Raw genomic sequence first — 25347 nt, forward strand, 5'->3', positions numbered from 1 at the left:
GCAAACGATGGGGGCAGAAGCGCGCGCAGCAAGCGGACAACACGATAAAGGGAGGAGGGAAGAGATAGCAGCGACTGACTGATGCCGCTGACGCCGATAGTGAGTCAACCCCAGCTGCGGAGTTGGTTTCAGGGACAACGAATAACCGGCGCGTCGGCAACTGAAGAGCACCCTATCCGCCACACAAGAACAGGGGGGGGGGGGCCCTTTCCTCCTCTTTCTGCATGGCGGCGACGGTGTTCTATGCAGTCACGTTATCTTGACTCTCTAGCGGCGTCAGCGGCATCCAGCGGTATCAGTCGGTCGCTGCTAGCGCTGGGGGGATGAAAGGGGGGCGGAGCTGGTTACGAGGCCGACGACGACGCCGACGCGAAACCCAGGAACGGACGCCAAAGAGCTGCGCTCTAAAAAACAAGCCGGCCGTGGTGAGTTAGTTTTGCGTGTACTGAAATTTAGTGGGACAAGTTCGTGACGCTTTTTTGATGGCCCTGCAACAACGTATACCTTATTTCGGCACTCACGCATGTCGAAAACGCGACGAGCGATTGCCGAGAGTGATAACACGGCAGTTGTTTCTTGCGCCAGCAGCACGGGTAGAAGATAACGCCGAGGAGCTCAAGAACTTCACATTTATGTCTCCTGAGCAACTGAAAACAGGCTTTGCACCCACGAATCTGTCTTGAGTGCGACTAGAAGGCACTACGTGAGCATGTAGCATGGTCTGGCTGAAAGCCTGTGTTGTAGCCACCTTTGTGTACATGGCGTACCATCGCGTCGACTGAGGCCAATTTTTTTGGAAATGCGCAGTCACCCGTGTATTTGTGCTCTTAAAGTGCAGGAATTAATGCCCGGGAAGGGAGGGATGCTTGAAAATTGTATGTTTTCTTCAGATTTTATTCCATTGCTTGGGAGGGGTCTATTTGCTACGAAATGTATGTGAAAGGGAATTTATCTGTAATGCCGCCCATTCACCACTCACGCACGTTTTGCCTCTACATGCAATATTCCTGTTAGGTCAATATACCGAAATGATACATGCTTGTAATATACTTTTTTTTCAGCTGATGGCATCCGGTGGAGCTTCGTACAGCTACGACTGCTGCTTACCTCGTGCCACAACTTTGGATGAATGCACAAGAAGCCCGGAACGAGCATTTATATGGAGCAAAATAAACATTTCATCATTTCAGAAGATGTCTTGCGTTCACTTTATGAAATTGAAAGTGACACAAATTCGGTGAAGGCTTGTAAAGATAGTTCGCAATTATTTTTACTAAATAATAAAACGATGCCGCGCCAAGGCCGCGCGTTTCAGCAGTAGAAGCGAAAAAAAATGCCGCGCCGATCAGCGGAGCCAGTGTGGCGAGTACCAACTGGTGTTCTAAACGCGCGCGCCCGGAACTGAAACCAGAAGGTATTAATAGCATCCGCTTGGTGCGCTACAGTCAATTCGGCCGCTGGGCTCTATGGGAGTGTCCGCTCTTGTTGAAATTTCTTTCTCTATGCTTCCAGCGTCAAGCTCGCAAAGACAACTTAGCAAAGCCTAGAAACTACACAGCCAAGCCTACCATAACATCGCAAAACCTAGAAGCGACTCATGGCAAGCCTACTAACAACTTAGGAAGACCTAGCGTAACCTCGGAAAACTTACAATTTAGGCAAGCTACGTAAAAGCTAGGTGATCACAAGCTCCGCTGTTGACTCCAGCCTTGCACCACTAGTGCAAGCTGGGCACGTTTTTTATTCGTTTTTGTTTTCTTAAGTCACGCAACCCTCTGTTGTCCGCTTACGATACTGATACGTCGCTGCAACTTCACCACGTCTTTTCGTGAGCGTTTTCGTTCGTGTTTAACTTAGAGTAAATGTTTTATCAATGCCACTCGTTTCTTTCCTCTTTAATTTGACTTCCTCGTCGTGCATCTTTCTCAATCTACACAATGTAGACTATAAAATGGACGCGTCGTTTATAGATTTTATATGCCGACCATTTATTCAATATTGATAGAAACAGCATGTGAATGCTGCGTGCATTTCCCCAGGGACGTATAAAAATAAATAAAGAAGTACAACATCCGCGACACCTATTTTACATAAGCTTATCAACGTTGTCAAAGGATTGATCGAAGATTCATCTAAATAAGAATGCGACTTCCAGCGATACGTATGCGACAACGTCTTCGGCAATTTTACACGAATTGTGACGAAAAAAAAGATGAGGTCCATTTTTTTATTAATGTAGAAAGAAGAAAATGGCAAGTAAAAAAACTACCACATCAGTTTCTATGCCGGAGAGAGCAGTTTCCTACATCACTTAAAGCGATCCACGCACAGTTACGAGCCACAGTAACACGGCAATAAAAGAGCCGTGGAACAGAGGATGTCACTCCCTAGTTACAGTCGAAGTACTTTCTTGCCCTTCTTCATGGTAGAATCGATGATAAACATGATCAGGTATATATGCACAATTGAACGATCCCTCTCTAATTTTCCGTGAAATTTATGATGGGCATCGCTAATTTTCTTAAGTCAATTAACCAATTTCGTTATAGCACCAAGAGATGCGCGAAACGGTGCGCTACGCTCATCACGTCATGACCGCAACCATGAAAAGCGCGCTTTTGATGGGTCTCTCCAGATGCACTGCAACAACAGCTGTGGCAGTAAAATAAGATGGCCCCAGCCTAATAAAGAGGGCGCAAAAAATAACTGTGCCACACTTTGTCATCAGGCCAGTAATGTGCAGGCGCGCGAGACGTATAAAAGGCGTGCGCCGCAACCTGCCCGTATAGGCACCCTGCAATGGTCAGGCGGCGCAGCGATCGGCTCAGCCATCAGCGCCACCGTGTCAGTTCTGCAAAACATTGAGGCGGCCGCTTCTACGAAGGCATTCTTTTGCGGCACTCGTTCGAATCATGTCGGTCAGGCTGCATTGTGGATTTAAGGCAATCGAAAACCTCGAGGCTCATTTCCGACCATCGATGCTTGAAAAAGGACGCCAACTTTACGACAACAATCATGTGTATCGTGTCAGAGAAGTGAATGGCGCGGACATCTCGGCGAAGTGCTTGTCACAACAACACAAGCAGGCTTACGACGTCGAACTCCAAGTAAGTTGACAAATAAATCTGTTATTGTACTTTAGTGCGCACATACGGTTGTAGAGTTTTTTCAACTGTCATTTGTAGCTTAATTACTTGGAACGTGCCTTGCATCTCTCACTTCTAGAAGTTTTGGCGAGTTGTGAACGATAAGCAAGAACAAAAGGGAAGGCTTGTGTCCCCGTCCGTCTCTCTTTCTTTTTTGTTCTCGTTTTATCAGAAGTGTACTTGCACCTCGCTTCCGTGCCGGTAAACGACAGGCACTGCTCACGCTTTCGTTCCCGTCGACAGTTCGCTCGCGATGTACTACGTATGCGTGTACAACCGCGCGTCATGCCTAACGCTCACCTCTTTTTTTTACGTTCGCCGTCTTCATTTACAGCTGTCGATCGCGCCTCGAACTATACTGAAGGGGACGTGTACGGGCCGTTACGGTGCCCTCGGTGACTGTAAACACTGCGCAGCGGTGGTATTTTACATCAACCTGCACGAGGACGTGTCGTGTACGAGCGGCCCGCAGTCATGGGGGAAACCATCGACGAAGCCCGACCATGACGACAAAGTGCCACTGAGAAAGCTGTTTGGAGGTAGGATGCTCTTGCTTTCTGTTCTATGTGCTTTCGCTATATTATTTAGCCTTTTTATCCTAGCTTCTGTTATGTACGCGCTCCGAATTTTTTCTGTGCAGTCTACACGTGAATAGAAACGGCTGAGTTTTTCGCTAAAGCATTATAGCAATTCAAATTTACGAAAAAGAACTCTTCATTACTTATGCAGTGTTCATTGCTACATGCACGCACATAATGGCTATTTATTATTTCACGAAGTTCAATTAAAGCATACCTTTAGAATTTTCTTGCTTGAACCAAAGATGGGTCACTTATGAAGATAAGTGTATCCTTTTTACTGTGCAACCTGACATAACCAAGTAAGCCGTGTTTTTATTCCCGCTTCTTCTCTCGAAATCTACTCCTGTACGAAGTCAAATCCGTCTTTCTGCGTATTTTAATGCCCTATTCTCTTTCATGTCCTCCTGTTTGCAGATAACAACAGTCCCTTTGTGGGAAAGAAGCAGCCTGCAGAGCTGCCACCTACCTACGTCACCCAACATTTCGGGGGCACTGAATCCTCATTTACAACCGCACTTAAGGAGATGGAGAAAAGTGAGGCGGAGATCAGGCGTGGAGAAATTCTTCATCGAATTTTCGAAAAAGATCGAAGAGCATTGCTGCAGCAAAAGCTTAGCACACTGCTTAAGTCGCCACACAGACCACTCCACATGCTGGACGTGTTAGGTTACTTCCCTAAAGTAACCATAGCCCCAAGGAACCATCTGCAAGGGCAGACACCAGACGACAGGGCTTTTTACGACGATTTCGTTGTATGCGAGTCGGTTAAAGAGCTATCCATGCTGATTGCTGGGCAGTCAAGTTGTCCGAGGTAACAATGGTTCAGAAAGCATTACATACATACATTTCTGACATGTTCGTTTCGTTATGTTTGTGTTGTGTATATATACGTCTATGCAGGTGGCACAAGGAACGCAAAGTGCGCATCGGCAGCACAGCAGCTCACACAATTTTGCGTACCCGCAGAGGCCCTAAAGATATTGTTCACAGCCTTTTCAAGTCCAATTTTTTTTCGTCCAAGGCCACAACATATGGTACGTTAAGATTGTTGGATCTAATTAAGCAATATAAATTACATGTACGTGTTCTATATTAGGAATACGCATGGAGCCAGTGGTCAGGAAGGACTTGGAGCAGCAGCGTGGTGTTATTTACGGTGACAGAGGTGAGCACGTCACTTGCGTTTTCTGGAGACCTAAGCCTATTTTGTGATAACAAATAAAAACATGATAGTTGGAATCATCTTCAACTATGCAATGCTTAATGTTACAGTACATGTCGTCTGATATCGTGCTGCATATTGTCGCAGGCAGCCTATAGGTGAACTGACAACATATCAAAGTACATTGTCATCTTTTATGCTGATGTGCACAGCATGACAGTGGACCTGAAAGGCACGAGGGAGGCAAGCGCTTGCCTTTGTGGTGCCTTCTGTCAATTGTTGCGCTGTGCACCTCGTCATGGATTACCAACTATCCCAGTCTCGCACTGTGCTTCTTTTATACATCTTCGTCAAATTGTACTGATTTTGTAAAACATGTTTTATTAACCCTTTATTGTGTCACCATAAGCACCCTGTGTACATATTTTTCTTCGTCTGGTCCCTTGTGTTCTCTGGCGCTGTTTTATTACGGAAGTGAACCAACTAGCCTAAATATACGTTTTGACTATAAGGAAGCTCGAGGAAATGTTGACAATATTGAAATAAGTAATGGGGAAAGAAATAATCTGTGCAACAATTTTTGTCCGCATAACACAAATGAGCAAAAAAATGACATTTCAGGTGGGCCTGCTACTTCATCCGCAACAGCCATGGCTTTCTGGAAGCCCTGATAGAATATTTTCTCTATCTGGAGAGACATGCTTGCTGGAGATAAAGTGCCCATACAAATGCATTGACAGAGGGATTTTTGATGATTCGGGGCACAGCATCCTTGACTATGTGCATCATGTTGATGGAAACCCCATACTATGGAAATCGCATAGACACTATACACAGGTCCAGATTTTGATGAACCTGCTTAATGCAAAGCAGTGTTGTTGTTTTTTTTTGTATAATCAAAGAAGCAGAGCGGGACCATGGTTGTCTGTAGGGATGATGCCTTCCTTCAAGAGGCTATTCCAACTCTTGAACAATTTTATTTTCAGTGGATTTTGTGTGAACTTGTAAGGCAGAAAAGTTTGTAGAATGAATGATGCCTCGCTCTAGAGTTGTACTTCTATTTACTGAATAGGGTATTTCAACGCTTGGTACACAAGTAGAATACATTTCATTTTATTTAAAAGACATCAGACTCGCTTTTTTTTTATTTAGTTAAGGTAGAATATTTCGGGGTAGGGAGCTTGGGCAGGGATCAAACGCTAGAAGAGACAGTATAGTATAAAGACTAGTGCAAGTGACTGTTGCATCCTGGCGGCTATACCATGCTGTATTTGGGTGAACGTGAGACTGTTCAACATTTCAAGCGTCGAAACACGCATCGCATTATATTCTGGTTCACGAAATGAATATCACAAATTTCGTTTTTTCTTGATTTTCCCTGGCCCTTCAAACTACAGTAAGCTGAACTACTAGGCACCCCCGCAATCACTAATGTGTATGAAGCCATGTTTGATTGTGCCGCAGGCCTTTCTACAGTGCTGCCTGTTCAATAACATTTATGGAATGGAGGACGAAGTAGCTCTTGCCGACATAACTAAGACGTCAACAGTGATGCGTAAATTTTGGCTGTGCTCGTCCTTTCACTGTATTTTGCCACGACAGTTCATAGTAAGAATGAGTAATGCCCCCAGCGGGCACCCTATTTTGTAAGTCGTTTCCTGTTTTTCCCGCTGTCATCACTTGCCATTATATGTGCAATTTTTTCTTTATTTTCCGAGAGACAAAAAGTCCTCCCTCAGGTTATTTACTTGTAAATATAGTACACCGTATGGCATGAGCGTTTTGGTACTATCAGTGGATCAGACACATGACTTTGTGCTTAGCAGCAACACCATAACCACTGCGTTACTGCAATTTGTGAGCAACTTAAGGACATACTCCAGGAAAACGCCATGAGTAGAGAGATATATATCTGAATTTTCTGTATGCATCTTGTCACGCATGGCAATGCATCTTCAAGGGGAGTATGGTAGCGCGATTAAAAGACGGGACAGAAGAAGACACATAGGGACACACACAGCGCTGTGTGTCCCTATGTGTCTTCTTTTGTCCCGTCTTTTAATCACGCTACCGTACTCCCATTCAAGATGCATTACCAACAGGCCCACATTGCAACGCACGCATGGTAAATTGGTGTATTTATTCTTTAGGCAACCAACCAGACTAGTCTTATTGTGCAAACAATGATCTTTGTTATTTACTTGCTTCTATCTGTACTTTATGTAAGCCTCCTGTGATACAAGTCAACATGATCAGGGATATGTGGTGCTACATTTGTTTTTTTTTTCTTCAGTGGTATTAGTATTACCGGAGTGAGTGCTCATCTGAACCTTCTATATGCATCTTGTCACGCATCGTAAATTGGTGTATTTATTCTTTAGGCAACCAACCAGACTAGTCTTATTGTACAAAAAGTGATCTTTGTTGTTTACTTGCTTCTGCCTGTCCTCATATTCATTTCACAGCAAAGCGTTATCTGTATTTCATGTAAGCCTCCTGTGATACAAGCCACCAGGGTCAGGGATGTGTGGTGCTGCAGTTTGTTTTTTCTTCAGTGGTATTAGTATTACCGGAGTGAATGCTCATCTGAATTTTCTGTATGCATCTTGTCACGCATAGTAAATTGGTGTATTTATTATTTAGGCAATCAACCAGACTAGTCTTTTATTTTGCAAACAATGATGTTTTGTGAAGTGTAATTATGCATACTGTGAAGTCTTAGCTTTTGCTTTTCACTTGTGTTTCCTAGTCAAGCTTTATTACAGTTATGCAAGCTTTAAGTGCACATGTACGTCTAATAAGTATTAGAAAATTTCTGAGGAAAGCTTGCACATTGAATTTTCTGATCTGAGGCAGCACCTTTTGCTTTTGTACGGTCAAAGAAAACTGCACCCACATATTCATGCTTGTGAAATGAAGTGGGAACAATAAATACTGATTGTAAATTGTCCACATGTGTCAAAGTTTAATGGCAGATTAAAAGTGAGTACATCTTTTTGGTGTCTTAAATCTGCAAACACCGGTGACAGGATTCAAGGAAGACAGGTCCTCTTTGCCCGACTAGAGCAGTTGCTCAACAACAGTATCAGCCAATGGAATTCCTTTTCACTGTCTAAATGTACGCACCTTCAACCATGCTACAGAGAAAATCCGTGAATAATGTACCATCAACTTAAATTTGACATTTGAACAGGAAAAAAACGGATCATAACGCTTGTTACGTGTAATTGTAAAGTGCAATGTGTGAGCATACTCTAGCCAGTTTCTTAGCAGAGAGGAGTGCCAAGTGTACGTCTTGGAGTAAATGAAGCCTATTAAAAATGTAGGTGAACCTGAAAACAACGAGGCACTGTTGTTCTGAAATTGTTTGCAATTGAATTTATTCTGATAGTGCATATATAATTTCTCATTGCACCAATATAGTGCCCAAATCCCGGTCCAAATAAAGATATTAAACACATGATAAAATTTACATACAAGGTGACCAAAGCAAGCTAATGAAATTAAAGAGGAATAAGTATAACATCAAAAATTGAGAACTATTGGACACAACAAATTCTGTTGTGAAACAAACGTGATGACAAACATATTGTTGCCTTACCGCAGACTGCACATATCAAACACAAATGTGTTGGGCGCAAACCTAGAAGCAATAACGGTACCGAAATAAGTTCACATATTGTCCAATGCATCCTAGCATATATTTTGCTGTACAAGTGGAACAAATGAAAAAAACATAATATACTACGACGGTCACGTCAAGGTGCCACTTATATACTAAATATATTGTTACGTAAGAAGACGCAGATGAAAAGCTATATACAAGTATATTTACAACGTAATACACCGCGCTTGGCCAAGAGGCAACAACCCGCGCTAGCCTCCAATCGTCGTCGTCGTCTTCTTACTGCTAGCCTCTTCATCATCGGTAATACAATTCCGTAGCACTACCCCCGGCGGCAAAAGCACCGTCACGGAGCGACTAAACGCCGGACTCGGAAGCTGTGTAATAGGTCTTGAGCCTACTGACGTGCACGACATCACGAGATGCTACAGTAGATGACGAGGTTGAGCTCACAGGGGCAATTTCGTACGTCACAGGCGCCACCTGGCGCAGCACGCGATAGGGCCCTGTGTATCGCGAAAGGAGCTTTTGTGAAAGTCCGACGTGACGAGAGGGCGACCACAATAGCACGAGCGCACCAGTCGAAAACTGTACGTCACGGTGGCGGGCGTTGTACTGACGCTGCTGAGTGGTTTGCGAGTCCTTCAGTCGAGCACGGGCAAGCTGGCGTGCATGGTCGGCGAGGGCGATGGCGTCGCGCGCATACTCGCTTGTCGAGATCGAAGCAGGAGGAAGTGCCGTGTCAAGGGGCAAGGTCGGTTCGCGACCGTAGAGTAGATAAAAGGGAGAAAATCCGGCGGTGTCGTGCCGGGAAGAATTATAAGCTAATGTGATGTAAGGAAGGGCAATGTCCCAGTCGTGGTGGTCCTTGGAAACGTACTTTGACAGCATATCGGTAAGAGTAGGGTTTAACCGCTCTGTCAGGCCATTGGTTTGAGGATGGTATGAGGTAGTCAGCTTGTGTTGAGTGGAGCAGGAATGCACAATGTCGGCGATAACTTTCGAGAGGAAGTTACGACCACGGTCAGTAAGCAGCTGTCGCGGGGCTCCATGCACTAAGATAATGTCACGCAAGAGAAAGTCCGCGACGTCAGTGGCGCAACTGGTAGGGAGAGCCCGCGTGATAGCGTATCGGGTGGCGTAATCAGTTGCGACGGCTACCCATTTGTTCCCAGAGGATGACGTGGGAAAGGGACCGAGGAGGTCTAATCCAGCACGAAAGAACGGTTCCACAGGGACAGTGATCGGCTGGAGATGACCGGCAGGCAGCACCTGAGGTGTTTTTCGACGCTGGCAGGTATCACAGGCAGCAATATAGCGTCGGACGGAGCGAGCAAGACCAGGCCAATAGAAGCGGCGGCGGACGCGGTCGTACGTGCGGGATACGCCAAGATGTCCTGCAGTAGGTGCGTCATGCATCTCGAAGAGCACAGTCTGTCGTAGATGTTTTGGCACGACAAGAAGAAGATCAGATCCGTCAGTGAGGAAGTTCCTTCGGTACAGAATGCCGCCCTGGAGAACATAGCGGCGAACGGACGCGTCGGTAGGTGTAGAGCGCAGACGCTCGATGAGTGCTCGCAGCGGTAGGTCTCGGTACTGCTCATCGGCGATGTTAGCGAACGCAGACACAGAGAAAATGCCGTTGGCGGTACTACTGTCGGCGTCGTCAGGCTCGTCTACCGGGTAACGAGACAGGCAGTCAGCGTCCTTGTGTAGTCTGCCAGATTTGTAGGTGACAGTATATGAATATTCTTGGAGGCGTAATGCCCAGCGACCAAGTCTTCCTGTAGGATCTTTCAGTGAGCATAACCAGCAAAGCGCGTGATGGTCTGTGACAACGAAAAAGGGTCGGCCATATAAGTATGGGCGGAACTTCGCAACCGCCCAAACTAGGGCCAGACACTCACGCTCAGTGATGGAATAGTTGCGCTCCGCGGGTGAGAGGAGCCTGCTGGCGTAAGCGATAACACGGTCGTTGCCGCGCTGGCGTTGTGCCAGTGCTGCGCCAATTCCGTGACCGCTGGCATCAGTACGGACTTCCGTAGGCGCAGAAGGATCGAAATGGGCCAAAACGGGAGGCGTTGTGAGAACGTCGATTACATGCGAAAATGCAGAGGCCTCGTTATCGCCCCACTGGAAAGGGGCGTCTTTTTTCAAAAGCTCGGTTAGTGGTCGTGCTATGGCCGCGAAATTTTTCACGAAACGGCGGAAGTAGGAACAAAGGCCGATGAAGGTTCGCACATCCTTGACACACTTCGGAACAGGGAAGTGCGTAACAGCATGGATCTTGCCTGGATCCGGTTGCACTCCGTTCGCGTCAACGAGATGCCCAAGGACGGTAATCTGGCGACGGCCGAATTGGCACTTCGATGCGTTCAGTTGCAGACCGGCGCGACGAAAAACGTCCAGGACTGCCGAGAGGCGCTCGAGGTGCGTAGCGAACGTTGGAGAGAATACTATGACGTCGTCCAAGTAGCACAGGCATGTGGACCATTTGAAACCGTGAAGAAGGGAATCCATCATGCGTTCAAAAGTGGCAGGAGCGTTACATAGACCGAACGGCATCACTTTGAATTGATAAAGACCGTCCAGTGTTACAAAAGCAGTCTTCTCGCGGTCGAGATCATCCACGGCAATCTGGCAGTAGCCGGAGCGGAGGTCAATAGAAGAGAAGTAGCGAGCACCATGGAGGCAGTCAAGGGCGTCATCAATCCGAGGTAGGGGATACACGTCCTTTTTGGTAACCCTGTTAAGGTGCCGATAATCCACGCAAAAGCGCCATGAGCCATCCTTCTTTTTCACCAGTACAACAGGTGACGCCCATGGACTACATGACGGTTCTATGATGTTCTTGGCAAGCATTTTGCGAACTTCTGCGTGAATAACTTGACGCTCAGCCGGTGACACTCGATACGGGCGGCGATGAATAGGAGGGGCATCGCCGGTATTAATGTGATGTTTAACAGTTGTAGTTTGGGCCAAAGGACGATCGTTAAAGTCAAAAATATCGTTGTAGGAAAACAGAACGCGGTAGAGCTCACGAGCGTGCTCGGACGGCATGTCGGGTGCAATCATTTTCTGTAAGTCGGCGATGGGACAAGTTGTCGACTGAGATGGTAGAGGAGGATCGGCTGAATTGCCGTCTACCTCAATAGATGCTATTGAGTGATCCTCGAATGAGCAAAGCTGGGATAGAGACATCCCGCGTGGCAGCACTTGTGTCGTCAAGCCAAAATTGACCACTGGCAGGCAGACGCAATTAGCCGTAATAGATAAAACGGTATGAGGTACCGCGAGCTCGTGTGTAAGGAGGACGTCTTGTATAGGAGCCGCGATATAGTGACCGTCGGGCACTGGTGGGGATGACACGAGGTCAACGTAAGTTAGTGCCGTAGGTGGCAAGCGAACGAAGTCGACGGAACTCAGGCGACTGGGGTGTGGTTCAGCGGGATCCAGAACAGGCAGGTCGAGGCGGAGAGTACTGGCGGAACAATCAATGAGAGCAGAATGTGCGGAGAGGAAGTCTAAGCCGAGGATGATGTCGTGGGGACAGTGGGCGATGACTGTGAATAGCACGATTGTTGAGCGATCGGCGAAGGAGACGCGGGCGGCACACATACCAATCACGGGGCTGTTCCGCCATCGGCGACACGGACAACATGCGTCGTGGCGGGCGTGATTATTTTTTTCAGGTGGGTACGAAAGTCCGCGCTCATTACCGACAAATGCGCCCCAGTGTCTATAAGAGCAGATACAGGAACACCGTCGACTTGCACGTCAAGAAGGTTCAGGTGAGTGGGCAACGTCAGTGGAGAATTTGGCGGCGTAGGGAGCAATGCAGCGTCACCTCGAGGCGCTGCATCATTTAGTTTTCCGGCTGGGAGCGGCGTCCGAAGGGAGTCGGCGAAAAGGAGCGACGGGGCTGGGGAGAGCGAGATTGTCGTCGTTGGGGCGAAGGTGAACGAGAATAGGGGCGGTTCGGCGCAGGAGAGTCAGTAGCGGCATTATCGGAGCGTGCGGCATAGGGACGAGAAGGGCCACCTGAGGGGCGAGAGTAGGCAGTATAAGCAGACCGGGTCGGGGAAGTCCAGCGACTTCGACAGTGCCGAGAAATGTGCCCGATGCGACGGCAGTGAAAACAAATGGGCTTGTCGTCAGCAGTGCGCCATTCAGCTGGGTTGCGGAAACGTGGTGGGTAAGAAGATGCGGGACAGGGCGGAATTGAAGAAGCCGGATGGGTATCAGGGCGATGGGCCGAGCAGATGGTGTGAAGGCCCATGTTTTCGAACTCCTGGCGGTCAACTGCCTGGATCAGGGAAACCGTGACTGCAGGTGCGTTGGTGGGGCTGGAGTCGAAGGCAGCCGGATAGGCGGCCTCAATCTCACGCCGGACGATCTTGGTAATATCGCCAGTGCTGTTGGGACTAGGAGCGTCGGCACAGGAAGATGTCGCTGGGGTGGTGGGCAAACGGGCAAACTGCTGATTGATACGTCTGCTTTTAGCGAGTTCCAGGCGGCGGCACTCTTCTATAACAGCATCCACCGTCGCGACGTTGTTGAATACGAGCAAGTTGAAGGCGTCATCGGCAATGCCTTTGAGGACGTGGGATACCTTGTCTGACTCAGTCATGTGTGCATCAACTTTGCGGCACAGAGCCAAGACGTCCTGAATGTACGTGACATAGGGCTCTGTTGACGTCTGCACACGGCCGGAAAGCGCCTTCTGCGCGGCAAGTTTGTGACCGTAGGGGTTGCCGAACAAGTCTCGCAGCTTTTGCTTGAGCGAATCCCAACTGGTGAGCTCCTCTTCGGGCGTCCGAAACCAAACTCGAGGTGTGCCACCGAGGTAAAAGACTACGTTGGCGAGCATAATAGTAGGGTCCCACCGGTTATTGCGGCTGACGTGTTCGTACAGGCTGATCCAGTCGTCGACGTCTTCCCCATCTTTGCCCGAGAATACGCCAGGATCACGAGGAGCAGGGAGAGTGATGTAGGTCGTCGAAGTGGCAGCAGGGGTCGTAGGCGGCTGAGTCGAGTTGTCATCGCCGGGAGCCATGAAGCTAGGCGCGACGTACCGTCCACTGCGAAGCTCCGTGACGAGGTACAGGGAACGTCCACCTCCACCAGATATGTTACGTAAGAAGACGCAGATGAAAAGCTATATACAAGTATATTTACAACGTAATACGCCGCGCTTGGCCAAGAGGCAACAACCCGCGCTAGCCTCCAATCGTCGTCGTCGTCTTCTTACTGCTAGCCTCTTCGTCATCGGTAATACAATTCCGTAGCAATATTAAACCTTGTGGAGTAACAACACACAACAGGATTACTTCCACAGATGTTGCAGCAATCATGTCAATATTAACTGTGCCGAGTAGACAAGATTTTCGCCCAGGGGAGCAGTGAAACGTTGCGCTAACCTATCTATTAGTGCCCCGTCAGTGCATCAGATGGATAAGGAATTTACATTGCTCGCCCTTGGCTTAAGTTTATAGGCCTCCTCCTCTCTACCCCTCCCCCCGAAAGTTTTTTGGAATGATTTCTGTCGGGCCACTTGCACGTGGCCTTGTTGCTGTCACCTACACTTGCTGTCATTATTGATGTAGTGATACATGCCCCATTGTTAGGCGATTTTTATATCTAAAAGAAATTGTAAACTTTCTTTTTTACGATTCTCGATGGCAGCGCATACGCAGTAACGTTCCTGGTGGTTTGTCTCTGAAAATATACTTAGTTGCAAGTGAGCGTCTTTCCTGTCCATGTCTCCTTTTTTCGCAACGCTTCTGCACTCCCCTTTGCAAAAATCATGTCAAACCAACTAACCCAACAGCTTACTATTCTAAAACAAATATATAAGCCTTTTCAAGTGCAACACACATACAAGGCTCTTTTTCTCCATTTGTACTTGAAAATAACTGCGTTTCTTCGGAGCATGCACAGACGCAGCAAGTCTGCTGCTAGGCATGAAGGTGTGGTTGCCGTGTACTAATTTTTGTTTTGTGAACCTTCCTCCACCTTGTGGATATTGCCAAAAATGATCTGTTAAATGAGGCAGTTGCTACGCTAGAAGACTTGATTCTCAGTGATTTAACTGAACCTAATTATTGGAGGCTGAAGGTTCACCAGCACACAGCACACGTGAAACACGTCTGTCATGAGTGCTATCATTTCAATCGGCACCCTGTTGTTTAAGATGTTATGCACTTTAATTCTCTGGATCATCCTCTCCACGTGAACTCGCACTTGCGCAATATTATGTGTGTCCCTAACATCTTGAGCACTGAACTGAGAGCCTTGTAAAAATGGGGACATGACAAGTACAGCATTTCGTTCACCAATAACTGTACGTATCCCGGGAAATCCCTTGTCTACAAGTATTTTATCACCAGACTCAATGACATCAAGGAAACCAGAATCGACAGTAATGTATGTGTCGGACACCCTTCCCCCATACGCATCTGAGTGGAAACATATCATCCCGCCAGGTGTAACCCCAACAAGAAATTTCGAAGTATGCCGGCCTTTGTACTGCGCGTACAGAGCCCTCTGCTGCTGTACAGTAGGTGGCTGCTCAGTGCGGATTTCCGTGCAGTCAATTATCATTGTGCAGTCCGGATTACGCGCCCTAAAACAGTCTGGCATGGTAGCCTGAATAGCTCTGAGTGTAGGACGAAAAATCCATTGCTTTGTAGCAAACGCCAAGGTTTTGAGGACACTTTTGAAATGCCGTGAGGCTGATGTTTCACTAATGCTGAACAGAGTAGCCAGGGATGAATAGCTGATGGCAAGTTTCAGTTTCATCAGGAACAGTAGCAGTCCGTCTTCTTTAGATACGTCACATCTGCGCTCAGTCGAGACCGGAAACACACTCAAGAGCACTCAACACCACTTGACTTACATTACCTAAGTCCTCAAGAGCACTTGTACTCCTTGAAACACTTTCGTGGTCAGCAAAATAGCTTGTCCGATGGTCTGGACCACTGTGCTTGCTGGCAACGTTCGGAATATGTTGCACTTCACAGTCGCGTGTCTCGTGGTGGGTTATCTGCGCTGACAGGTTGTTGCCTTCAGTGCAGCAAATAAACACTTAAAAGCTTGTGGTCGCGCTGCTCGTCTCCGATGTTTGAGTTTCCTAAGAGAAATTTCATGTTGTATTAGGGAATTGCTGCTCTCACAATTCTAATACTTGATAGCAATTAAAGAGTATAGACTTTGACATGTTCTCAAAAGATTAATGTGTCAAATCTTGTAAGGATAACTAGGGTACAAAATTGTCAGTGCAACAGCTGATCTACCCTTTCTATATCTCTTCATTCTATTCATAAAGCCATGGCTTTCATGTGCAGCAGACGCATTTTATTGACATGACTGCAATTTGTTTTCAGCTTCTACAAAGACTGCCAATTGCTTCTGTTTACACAAAAGCACAACTCAGAAGACTAGGTACTTAAGTAGATACTATCATTCTTTTGAAATGTGCTTCACAATTACAGTAGTGAGCAAGGTACTAAAATCACTATCGCTATAATCGACTCCATACTTTTAGATATGATAGAAATTAGAACCTTAAAACAAGGACTCTGAAAGAATTATGCAGATCCAAATGCAAATGCTAGAGTGTTGAAGAAGCAAAATTTTAATGCAGTGGTTAGTAAATGCTGTACAACTAAAGACATTGCTTGCCAACTGTGTTTAGTTTCATCCATATGCAACGTGTAATCTCATGAAACAGTTATATTTATGCGCCACAAACGTAACAATTACTATATCTCTTATGCCATGTTGGCGTTTAATTGTAAATACATTTAAGAGTTTTATATTTCTTGTGCAACAGTGGCACATACTCATTCTGGACAATTAGCTCATAATTATCATATACTGAATGGCTAAATCATAAAAAATAAAGTACCTGAAGGAAGCCATTAAATACAATGCGCATTTTCATTAAAGAATTAGTGTCCTTTAGATGTGCCTACAGGCCTAAATTACGGGCTAATGTGTTATGTATGAAATAATGTTTTATTACACTGAATAGTCATCCACTTCCTCGCACACCTTGTTGGTTAACATACACTATATATAATCATGTTAGCTGGTACCACCATTCAGAGTACATATAACCTTCACATATACATCCACGAATATGTCAGGCAAGAAACCATAGACTCATTGCAAACTTCAGGAAGAGGCAAAGAAAGGTTTAGTTCAAAATTTTCTGCTGATGAAATGTCGTGGTGTGTTTCTGCTAGTGCACAGCTTCTTATAAAGCTCGCCAATGATCTGGCTGCTACGCGGACCTCAGCGGCAGCACACAACAGGTTCAGGCCATCCCATGCTGCTGCATCTATAGAGTCACCAACCACCTCGGCTGTTACAGAGATGGCACTGCTGCGGGCGTCTTCAGCATCAAATTCTGCTACTTTTGCCGCACAAGGCGCTACAGTAGCCGAAGCCGCAGATCTGTGCATCCATCTGCAAACGCACGGAAAGCTCAAGTGTGACAACCTCTCTATGTAATTCGGCCAGTAATCAAGCCTGCTATGGGGAACCAGCGCTGGATAGGCGGCGCGTCGAAAAGAGTGCGTTGCACGCCGCACTGGCGAGGAAATGCGGCATACTCCAGCCGCTCGACCAGACGACACGTTCGCTGCCGTTTCATAGTTCGCATGTTTCCGTTTTCGCGCCACCTTCAAGTGGACATTTTTCGTAAAGAAGCTAGCGCCATCAAGTGAAGAAATGACGAAAAAAGCATTTTAAGCTTTATATACTTTTCACAGTGGGTCGCGGCGAGCACGTGCGTTTATTTAACGGTTGCGCCGTGTGCCGTTCCCATGCTTGTGTGGCAGCCTGACTCGCAAATCTAGCAGCTACGACGCCGGTCTTGCTACGCTATGGTTTCGGAAGTATTAGTTGCCCTGAAGACATTCCATACTTCTCTGGTTAGACATAAGAAATTCTGATGTTACTTCGCCACGGCAGTCAATGGAGAAGAAAGCTTTATCGTATCAGCTGACTCGGGCAAGCAAAGGTTTGAGTGCTCCGCTGCTTGATCCGTAACAACCCTGGCTACATTTGGCACTTATTACATAAATTTCCCGGATGCATCTCAGCGCCGAGTCCTCATCCACAAGGGCATTTTTAAAAACACATAAGCGGCTTAGTCGTTCGTGCGCCGGCAGTATGCGCACACATCTCGTATTACAAGGCAGCTTCCCTGCCACATAATTCTTGGCAATGAAAGGAAACTATTTACCTTTCGTATCGTTCGCTTGGTGTGGTGGCATTGGAAGGAGCTTGGCGGTGGTATTGCGAAGGAAAAATGGTTGGTACACATGCCGGATGGTGCATGCTATTGCTTATGTTGTTTCCGACGAAATGCCGATTGCAGATTCTGCTGTTTGGTACTGGCTACCACGGCTGACCGTCTTCACTATCGAATAAACCAAGCACACACGCGAAATTCGATTTAGAAACCAGCCCTACACCGCTTGACAGGGCGACGAGACGGGAACTTACTCCGCTCGCCTGACTGCTTGGATCCAATGCCACCTCCGTTCTTGTTTGTAGGGTTTAGATGGAAAGACGCAGAAGGATACATCCTCCCTCATTCCGACGTAGTTGTGACACTTGTATACGCAACAGTACCGTCGGCGTCCTTTCGTTTTCCTTCGACTTTCAGCGCACGCAACGCCACTACCAGCAGCAATTTTCGTCCGCAGGAGCGGCTGCATTGTGCACGTTCTGACCACCAGGGTGGCGCTGCAGGCGTCGTGAAAACTCCAGCGCTGGTTCCCCATAAAGTGCGATACCACACCACAGGCCATATTTTATTTATGATGAAGGCACACAATATGCAATATTGAAAGAAAGGCTTATGTGTTGACTGCTGTCAAAGGAAAATGAGGTATATTTGATATCCCTAGCAAAAATGATATCATAACAACAATGCATTTCAACAACATGGAAAAATTTATACACCTCAGCATCGCAAGTAAAATGCAGCGGAAGTTGCGGCTGCAAGAGAATCCCCCTCCCCCTTCTGTTGTGGATGCTTTTCGTCCCATGCAGCCCGGTTCGTTGCATGAATATATTTTGCATTACTGCAAATATAAACCTTCAGTTGAAAGTCAATGTTGTGTTGACTGGTCACTCTTCTTCATGCTAATTCTTTAGCTTCGTTTTTTTTGCGTTATGTATCAACTAGCCCAACACCAAACCCTCCTGAAGCGACAAAAGTAAGCACGTGTACAAGGGGTCGTCCGATACGTATCATATCTAATTATTTAGCGCGGCACGAGTAAAGCAGATACCTGCTGAAGCTGGAAATCTGTGCAGCAGGAGCCGTGGACCACTTCTTGTAGACGGGTGGGAATATTGTTGGCAGGTAACCCGGATGATTCTCGATGTTGCTTTTTCCTTCGTTGACGAAGTGCTTCGAACAAATTCTCGTATTGTTATTCGGGCTCCAATGTGAGAGGTCATCACCGCTGAAACATGACAGAGAGCAATCAGCTGACACTAAGTAACGCGAAGACTGAACAAATGTGTGCTAGCCTGCGCGAGAGAAATGCTAATTTGCGAACACTCGACGTGCGGTGCAGTGCACTCCAGCCTTGGTTCTGTTCTACGCGCGAGATTGAGTCCGGTTCCAGCACACGCGTCTTGATCCCGGCGCCTACACGAGCTGCACGTTGGCTTATGAATGCGCAACAAAAGCACACTGCGTACAAAGTTCCCTCACGGAGCGCTTACGAAGCTAGATTTGACACGTAACAACCACTGACGTTCGTTTTGGAGCGAGAAGAGCTAAACGACTATTTAATAAATTTACAACAGGAGGAATCAGTTGACACGCCTTTATGCAGTTGTCACATTACTTGGCCTTTTACGCCTTCGTTCGTTTAACGGAAATTTGGAAGTACGACACTTACTTGACGCGCCGAACCGGGACGATTCACTTCAGCCGCCGGTTTGCTTCCCACGGTCTTGAAGGGAAGCGGTAAAATTTGATGCCGTCATCCCCTTCGCAGTTGTGGCAATCCTTAACGCAGCAGTATCTGCGCTTGTTCTTCGTCTTCACACCTCTCACGAAGGAGCTCCCGAGAGGAAGTGGTAAATCCATTGCAAAATTGGAAAATGAGGCTGTCAGGCCTGCTTGAGTGCAGTACGAACAAAGGTGCCGCGGCGGCGAAGGCGTACCCGCCGGTGCTCACCGCCGCTGCTAGGTGGCGCGACGTGTACAGCCAAACTAAAGCCCCTTAAACTTCGTAAAGTAGTGACACTCTCCTCCTCCGCCTTTCCTCCTCCTCGTTTCTCCTCTCATTCACGCTCCCTCCTCGACCGTGGCGCCTCCTACACTGCTCGAGCGTAGCAACGGCGCCAACATGCGCTCCTCGCCACTCCGTAGACGCTTCTCGAGCAAAAATGGCGCTGATGCACGGCGCGAGGGCCCACGTGATGCTATTAGGCCAATAGCGACGCGGCGTCGGCCTCGGCCAGAGCGCGCGAGGAGGAGGCGGCATTCTTCAAAGCGTGGCACTACTTTACGAAGTTTAAGGGGCTTTAAGCCAAACTAGTGTTCCTGTATATGCTCCCGCGGGAGCATATACAGGAACACTAAGCATTGGAACACCAAACTGCATTGCAGGGTGCCCATACGGCTTATCTCGACCCGCCACGCACCAACGAACATCTGGCATTAAACGTCGCTAACCCTCCTGGAAACTTGCCTGCTCCTTCGCATTAACAACGCAACACAAGTTCTTTTACCCTCATCACTTGGAAGAAAAAAGAAAGCGAAGTAGTTCATGCGCTGAGAAGCTTTGTGCTGTCAATTAATACGGCCTAAGCAGGCCGTTCGCTACCTGTAGACAAAATCAGCCGGAAAATACTTCAGTGAGTGAAGCGCGCTTTCCCGCGAAGGCACCTCGGTCGCCTGCGCTTGGTGAAATACACCTGCAGCAAAGCTACACTCTTAAATGTACAGCCTTTGGGTCTTATCCTGCCACACAACAATAATCGTCCTCTATCTTGCTTGTGTTTCTTGAAAACGCAGCGCTCGCAACTTTCCTGTCGAGAATCCACTTCACAAAAACTGGTAGGGCAATATTGGCTAGACTCAATATCCCAGCATACCCCACTTATCTCACAGAGCAGGCCGCACCTCTCCCTCCTTCGATGAAATCCAAAATTACAGCAGCCCCAATTCCAAAGACTATGCATCCCGAGTACAACAAAGAAAGGCGCAAAGCACGCGCACAACACATTCAATCAGCGTACTCTAATAACCATAGGTACAACACGTACTACACGGTCGCAGCTGAGTATGCAGAGGCGACCGGGCAGCGCTACCAAAGGAGGTACGCCCTGGCAGTCGTGAACACGATCAGCCAACAGCAAATTACCGCGTCGGCCACGGCGGGATCCCCCACCTCGGCTGAAATATTAGCAGTGGCGATCGCACTCGCTCACGCGGAGCGTTCGCAAAGGGACTCGGTCGTGGTCACAGACTCCCAGGAGACATGTCGCATGTTTCTCAAGGGGCACGTGACTGCGGCTAGCCTCGCGATAATCCCCAAATCCTTCAACTACCACCATCGCCTACTCTGGTGCCCGGGCCACGCCGGGGTACAGGGGAACGAAAAGGCTAACGCTTTAGCTCGAGGGTTCACTAACCGAGCGACGGCGTCCTCTTCTAACCCCAACCACCCGCACTATCCCTCACAAAATTAGACAAATTTAAATGCCAAAGACATCCTTGCTCATCAGCGCGGAGTCCGCAGAAAATACCCGCCGCCTCACCCACAACTTAGCGGGGGAAGAGGCCGCCGAATGGCGTAAAATACAGACCTGGGTGTTCCCCCATTTAAGATTGCTAAACGCCATGTATCCCACTCGTTATAGGGCCAACTGTCCTTGGCGCGGTGGCATGCCTACCCTAATACATATAACCTGGGAGTGCACTAAGCACCATCATAGGCCAAATACCAGTGACACAATGGAGCAGTGGGAGGCACAGCTCGCCCGCTACGACCGGGCAGGACAAAAGTCCCTAATTAGCCAGGTCAGGCAGGCGGCAGAGGCCAGTGGGGCCCTGGACTGAGAGGCTCCGACCACCCCTCCTTCAAATCTTTTCCATTACAATAAAGTTTCTATCGATCTATCATGCCGATCACGCGCATGCCGTTCATGACTTGAAAATACCGCGCCCGCAGGGGTAAAAAAAGGAAATACGGACAAGACACATGACGCATATTATTGTGTGGCAAGCTACAGCTCAAATGGTGTAATTTTGTTTAAGAGTACACTCTAAAAAATTTACACCCTTTGGGTTGTATTTTGTCCCCAAATAATAATCATCTGTCTTACCCGCATTTACTTTCTTTAACGCTGCGGACCCGGCACTCCGTAGTCACGAACGCCTTGCGCTTAATGGGCGTCTTGCGCTGGAGTTTGAAGTATAGTAACGGCGCCTGGTGGCGGCGCGGGAAACGACATCTGGGTCGTACCAGGCCCCGCACACTCTCAAGTTCAACAAATGGCCACAAAGGGCGAAAAATCAATCGAGGCGCGTTTCAGCGTAAGCGCGCAAGTGGAGCTACTGTAATTTGGTCGAATACTTTAATTGGTGCTTTCTCTGCTAGGGGCGCTAAACATGCTGATTTTTTTAATTTACACAAACCATTGACATGAACAATCGAGGTGTCTAAGGATGTTTTTTTACCTCAGGCAAATAGGCAGTTGATTTTTTTTTAAATTTGATTGTTGAAGCTGTTTTTTAGTCATAGCGTCAAGGTTTTTGTACTTGATTAACCACCGACAGCCGACAGCCTATTGGTATCGATGTGTTTCCTGGCCGTTGGCGTTCGAATACTACGGCGGTAAAACATTTTCGAAAGCATGCTGGTTTCGTCTGCGAGTCATTACACAGACTTGCTGTAAAGAGGTCTACTCTTGGCAAAAAATAGTGCCTCATTTTGTTTAGGCGTTGATTATCATAATGAATGCGGTGGAGGTTGACGGAATACGCTTGAAGGTACGTTTTTATGCCGTTGATCTCCATAACACCGTAAGTACGCAAACCGATGTCACAGAACACCCGATGCATCATTGTGTGTTCCCCGTCATCGCTTGTTTGCTGTACGCCTACTAATTCTTCACTTCTTCTTCAATTGTAGCATCCTCCTTTTGTCCTTGTTCTCTTGTGCTTCACTTACAGTATGTCGTTCCGTCAGCTGTAATGCGCATTTGCAAAACCAATACGTTTGATAAGACGCAGTGGTTATCATAATTTCACTACACATGTATTAAGCTGGCACATGTGGTTCAGATACAGATACCTGTATGCGGACTTGCACGACGTTGATGCGGAGATTAGGATAATTATGACACCCGTAAGGAAGAGGCAGCTGACGGCCGTAAGCTGTTGCGTTCTTTTCGCCAAATTACCCGGCCTGGTAGTGCTCTAAAGATGCTGTATAAAAGTGACACGCGGTGACAGGGAAGTTATGTTTAGCAGCCGACTGTACGTTTTGTAGCTTAGGTCTTCTGTCTTGTGCGTCTGTGCTACCCTTATTAATGAGCCATTTCTTGACTATGTTCTTGACTATGTAACCGCGTTTGTGTGGATCCGTAGACGCGTGCTTTTTGTTGTACTTGTAAAATGCAAATAAAATATTTTCAAGCTTACTCAATCTTTGGTGTGTGCGTTTATTCCAGTCGAGGCCATCGTGCCACCTGGAAACCGCACTCTGTGAGTAGCCCTACACGAAATGCAACAGCTGGGGCGCGGCGGCACAACTCGGGGTAACGGCGGCGTAATAAACGAAAAACCGCTCGGGATGCCCTTAAAAGTCAGTTCAGAGTGTGCCTTAACTCGATATGGCTCAGCGCTACATATATTCTGCTGCGCCTTGATCATGCTCCCGCCAGTTAGGTTGCTGTGTGGCAAACGTAGCGCCTACATACGTATGTAGGCGCTACGTTTGCCACACAGCAACCTAACTGGCGGGAGCATGATCGATGCGCATCAGCCAGAACCCAGTAGGTAAAGCGACCATACTGTGCAAAACCCCGTTTCCGTTCCCACTTGTACAGCGCCACCCGTGGTCACATACTTTAGTTCACGACGCCACCGCTACGCTTATTTCCGTAGCACTGTGGAAGGTACAGTTTCCCTTCTCTAAGTTTGTATAGGTGTTCTGTGGTCGTACCAGCTTGGGTCGTATTGAGCCCTGGCTGTGGCGAAGCACGTTTCTAGGCCGAGTTTTCCGTCGATTCGCACTTTTTTCTGCCCTGTTGCGAGTGCGAAAAGGCTCATCACTTCTCACAGACCACGCCGACCACGCTACGAGCTAGCCGCAGCCTATAGTTTAACGAAAACGGACTCTCCGTGAGATGTAATGCTGGAAGCAGAAGGAATCGGCGACGCCGATCCGGAGAGACCTAGCTCAGCCTCGAAAAAGCGTCACCGTCGTAACTTCTGCGTCGTCGGCTGCTATGAACAAGAAGGCCTGAATCCCAACATCAGATTCTACCGTTTTCCTTCAAGGCCTCACGAAGCGGAGCGTCGGGCGCGCTGGTTAGCTGCAGTTCGTCGCGCTGGGTAAGCGAAACTTCGCGCCATGCTGACTGCTGCGCCTGTCTTGAACCTTGCTTATCTGCGTTCTAAAATTCGGTCTTTTGCACCTACAGTCCCGACGGCAGACCGACATAGCAGCAGGCATGGCTGGTGATTCACGATTCGAGACCCGCGGCCACAGCGACAATTAACATTCGACCAGTGCGAAGTGGTGCGTGCAAATGAGCACAAATGATCGGGCTGATTCGGTGACAATTCACTACCCCACTACGAGCAGCACAGGTTAGAGAGTTAAATATGCTTATCCGTGACCTCAAACCAGCACGTTGAAGCAGCGCAGCAACGTAGTATTGATTGCAGCACATCGATGTTCGAGCACTGTCATTAAAAGCTACATCAAGCGAGCAGCGCACGAGCTCGCGCGATTCGCACGTACGTTACTGCGAGCTCATAGCATTGCATCAGTTATTTATCAATTGCTAAAGGGACAGAAGGCCGCTTCTACAGTGCAGCAAGCATAACTACTTGTCTAGCAGCATGCAGTCAACAAAGATTGCAGGAGGCCCGCCGTTTCGCGGCATGTCGAAGGACCGCTGCCGTCGCGGCGCGTACGATCGTGCGCTCGAGCAGTTCGTACATCGCGGCATGCTGAAAGACCGCTGCCGTCGCCGAGCGTACCGTCGTGCGTTCGAGCAGTTCCGTACACATGATGTCGGCTTATCGCTGCTGTGAATTCATTTATAGCAAGCATTTCCTCGCGTTTGTGCGCCTGAATCTAGCAGCGTGCAAACCTTACCTGAAGTTCAACTTCGTACGCGACTCGCTTCACTTGCGATTGACACTGCGCTAAAACTTCGCCGCTTATTTCTTGAACGGCGTACACGTATTTGGCGTTGCATAAGTGATTGCCTTTACGCAGCGTGCCACCCCTGAAAAATATCTTCGGCACCCGATATTCGCTGCAAGCCGCGGTACAACAAAACCGAAAGTGGCGGGTCCATATTGTAAACGTGCTTTCCGAAGCAGACGACCGAGCTTGGTACTACCCAGTTGAGGACAGAGGGCGCTTTTTAGCACCTTTTAGCACCATTTTCGCAGCGCCCCCTGGGCAATGCAAGAGCCCCATAAGCTTGACGCAACTTTCTCGACAGGAAAGTAGCGAGCGCCGAGTTTTCAAGAGAGGAAACGCAAGCAAAGCTGATGACGATTATTGTTTGGGGACAAGATAAGCCCCGAAGGGTATAAATTTTTTT

The 25347-nt window shown here is 47.8% G+C and overlaps 1 protein-coding gene, 2 long non-coding RNA genes and 1 pseudogene across 3 annotated transcripts in view; 1 reads left to right on the forward strand and 3 right to left on the reverse strand.

The window, feature by feature from the left end:
- LOC142574424 (cytochrome P450 3A9-like) overlaps positions 1 to 25347 on the reverse strand; it is a 421036-nt gene that overhangs the window by 318234 nt on the left and 77455 nt on the right. The gene's annotated exons all lie outside the window — the stretch shown is intronic.
- Positions 3044 to 4700, forward strand: LOC142574422 (uncharacterized). Its single transcript, XR_012826530.1, has 3 exons — positions 3044 to 3107; positions 3481 to 3685; positions 4628 to 4700. It is a non-coding gene; the product is annotated as an uncharacterized LOC142574422 (long non-coding RNA).
- On the reverse strand, positions 14495 to 16362 carry LOC142573858 (uncharacterized; annotated as a pseudogene).
- LOC142574423 (uncharacterized) lies at positions 16563 to 19584 on the reverse strand. The gene is made up of 3 exons (XR_012826531.1): positions 19446 to 19584; positions 18825 to 19001; positions 16563 to 16986 (listed from the first exon to the last, which is right to left on the reverse strand). It is a non-coding gene; the product is annotated as an uncharacterized LOC142574423 (long non-coding RNA).

Source organism: Dermacentor variabilis, chromosome 3 (assembly GCF_050947875.1).
Source record: "Dermacentor variabilis isolate Ectoservices chromosome 3, ASM5094787v1, whole genome shotgun sequence".
NCBI classification, from domain to species: Eukaryota; Metazoa; Arthropoda; class Arachnida; order Ixodida; family Ixodidae; genus Dermacentor; species Dermacentor variabilis.